Source organism: Cucurbita moschata, unplaced genomic scaffold (assembly GCF_002738365.1).
Source record: "Cucurbita moschata cultivar Rifu unplaced genomic scaffold, Cmos_1.0 Cmo_Scf00058, whole genome shotgun sequence".
Classification (NCBI taxonomy): domain Eukaryota; kingdom Viridiplantae; phylum Streptophyta; class Magnoliopsida; order Cucurbitales; family Cucurbitaceae; genus Cucurbita; species Cucurbita moschata.
In genome coordinates, this window is record NW_019268574.1 from 515,927 (window position 1) to 519,373 (window position 3,447).

Sequence of the window (3,447 nt, forward strand, 5' to 3'; positions counted from 1 at the left end):
ACTACGACTTCTTGATGCTAGTGCTACTTAACGTTGGTCTTTGAAATTTAATTCTGCCTAAGGTGTCCAACAATCATAAATTAGAACTACTATGCGAGTTAGACTCACGTAATCTTGCATGAAACAATTTTAAACATACTCCTAATAATTTAAACTAGCTAAGCCTAATTATGCATAAAAATGTACTCCTAATGATTTAAACTGTCTAATCAGCATAAATAATTTTTTTTTGGTTCATACATCATACATGTCTAGAAGAAACTTTCCTTCTCAAAAGTGTCTTAATATTGAAATTACTCGGGTATTTCTCCTTAATTTCTTCGCTTTGTCTTCATGTAGTTTCTTCCGATTAAAAGTCTTGTAAAGATCATTTTCCTTGTACATGTTTTTTCTTTCTTTAAGAGTATGACAAATAATCATTAGATATTTTTATTATTATTATTTTCCTTGTACATGTTTTTGATTGGTTTCATATTAGAAAGTTGCAATTGACCATTATTATTATTATTATTTTAGGAAAATTGCCTCAAGTTCATTACATATATCCTTTTTATGATCTTAACCTTCCCAATTCCAATTATTATACCTATTTTCTTTTTGTCCTAAATTGTTACCCTTTCAAGTTTAAAACCTCAAATATTCTTTATCTTGAAAGGGTTTTGTGTAGAATGATACCCGAGTAAAAGACATTACATGAATGAACCGAGATTATATCCTAATGAAACTGACCCAGAGCATAGATGATTAAAAAATGGTTAAAAAGAATTGAAACTTACTACCTATATCAACGAGATGCACTTTCCTTTATGGTGGCTTAACCACAAGAAGTTCGAGATTAAATGTGCTTTTGTTGGAACAATTTTATGTTGGGAGACCTCTTAAGAATTTTTTTAGCAAACATGTGAGTGAGGAAAAGACATGTTTGAAGATCTCAAGTTGGTTTGTGTAGATATTTTTTACTCTTAGAAGCGAGGAGGGAAGCTAAGCTACTACGGTGAGCCATTAGAAGTAGAAACTTGAAACACAACTAAATTATCAACATCCAAAGAACTATAAAATCCCAAAAGATTCCTCCCCACAACTCTCCATAAAATTATTACATGTGAAAGCTGTTGGATGATGGAAGTCCCACATCGGCTAATTTAGAGATTGATCATGGATTTATAAGTGAGGAATACTAATTCCATTAGTATGAGGTCTTTTGGGGAAGCCCAAAGCAAAGCCATGAGAGCTTATGCTCAAAGTGGACAATATCATACCATTGTGCAAAGTGGACAATATCATACCATGTCTTCTTCCTTCTCTCCATCCACCATCTCCAAAACCGTCTCAACTACCATGACGACTTTTGGCCCAATCCCTCTACACCATGCTGTTGCCCAGCTCCTCCCCTACCTACGGAGTACGAAGCTTATGGGCTACCACCTTGATGGCACCAATGCCGCACCTGCCAAGCTGGTCCCTTCCTCAACTGCTGCTGGTGCTGAGCTGGTCTCTAATCTGACCTATAATCAGTGGTATGATGCCCAGCTCCTCCCCTACCTACGGAGTACGAAGCTTATGGGCTACCACCTCGATGGCACCAATGCCGCACCTGCCAAGCTGGTCCCTTCCTCAACTGCTGCTGGTGCTGAGCTGGTCTCTAATCTGACCTATAATCAGTGGTATGATCAGGATCAACAAGTCCTTAGCGGCCTTCTCTCCTCCATGTCTGAGGAGATTCTCCATGATGTGGTTGCCGCTACTACGTCCAAGGAGGCGTGGGATACCCTGCAGCGGATGTTTTCATTGTCAACTCGTGCTCGTACTACTCAGATTCGTGTTGAGCTCGCCACGTCCAAGAAACGAGATCAATCTGCTGCAAATTATTTTCGCAAGATCAACGGGCTAGCCACCGAGCTGGCCGCCGCCGGCTCTGCCTTGCAGGATGATGATGTGATCGCGTATCTTCTCGCTGGTCTTGGCCCTGACTATGATCCCTTCGTCACCTCAATGAATACCAAGAGTGAAGCCCTCACGCTTGATGATGTGTTTGCACATCTAATGACGTATGAAGCTCGCCAACTACAACACCAAGCTGAACTTTAGTTAAATCCAGGATCTTCGGGCAATTATACTGGTCGTGCTGAACTTCAGTTAAATCTTTGATCTTCTGCCAATTATGCTAGTCGTGGTGGTCAGCAGAAGAATCGTGGGCGTAGGGATCGTGGTCGTGGTCGTTCTCAAGGTTATGCACCCTCTCGTCCAGCTGATGATTGCCGTGGCCCTTCTGCTCATGCTCATGTACCTATTAAATTTTGGGACGACGCGTTTCTTACAGCCACATATCTCATCAATCGTCTTCCTACTCGTGTCAAGAAAAAAAATGTCCCTTAGAGCTTCTTTTTCATACCCCACCAAATTACTCCTTATTAAAAAAATTTTGGTGTGCTTGTTGGCCTCATCTTCATCCTTATAACAAACAAAAGCTCTCTTTTCGATCAAAGGAATGTGTCTTTCTAGGCTACAGTTCTTTACATAAAGGGTATAAGTGTCTTGACACCGATTCTGGTCGTGTCTATATGTCTAGAGATGTCATATTTGATGAAAATATTTTTTCATTCAAGAGAGCCCCACCTAATTCTTCCCCAATCATGCAGTCGACGCATAATGCCCCTGATTTGTGCATCTTGCATTTGGGTAATAGTAGTACTAATTTGGAGAATGATCACATGTATATGCCTGGGCCTACTAACTCTTTGGATGCAGAAAATTTGGTGTCTACATCAGCTTCGGAATTGTCGCAACAATCCTCCGCGTCGCTGCCATGCGAATCGACGTTGGTTGTTCCGCCAATGATTGAGGCCTCGGCTCCTCCGCCACCAGATGATATTGTGCAATGTCCGATCGAATCCTCGGCCGCTGGTCAACCAACTGTTGTAGCATCGGTTGCTCCCCTTGCAACGGCTGATACGGCTGTCCCCTCAAATGTGGATCCTGCACCTACTACTCATCCGTATGGTACTTGATTGAAACACAATATCAAGAAACCCAAGGCGCGTACAGATGGAACAGTAACATATCTTGCAGCTCGGTCTTCTGCCTCTGAACCTACTTCACATATTACTGCTATGGAGCATCCCCTCTAGCGTCAGGCAATGAATGATGAATTTCAGGCACTTCAAAAAAATAAGACATGGCACTTAGTTCCTCCTCATGCTGGTCTTAACGTTATTGATTGCAAATGGGTTTTCAAACTCAAGCAAAAGCCAAATGGCTCTATTGATCGCTACAAAACACGCCTGGTTGCTAAAGGTTTTAAACAACAGTATGGCATTGATTATGATGATACCTTTAGTCCAGTTGTTAAGCCCACTACCATTCGGCTCTTATTATCTTTTGCTATTTCTCGTGGTTGGGCTATTCGGCTGATTGATATTCAAAATGCTTTTCTTAATGAAGATGTTT

At 41.1% G+C, this 3,447-nt stretch overlaps 1 non-coding gene across 1 annotated transcript; it reads left to right on the forward strand.

The window, feature by feature from the left end:
- Positions 1-1,917: 1,917 nt before the first annotated feature.
- Positions 1,918-2,057, forward strand: LOC111436694. Its single transcript, XR_002709307.1, has one exon. It is a non-coding gene; the product is annotated as a small nucleolar RNA Z247 (small nucleolar RNA).
- Positions 2,058-3,447: the final 1,390 nt, after the last annotated feature.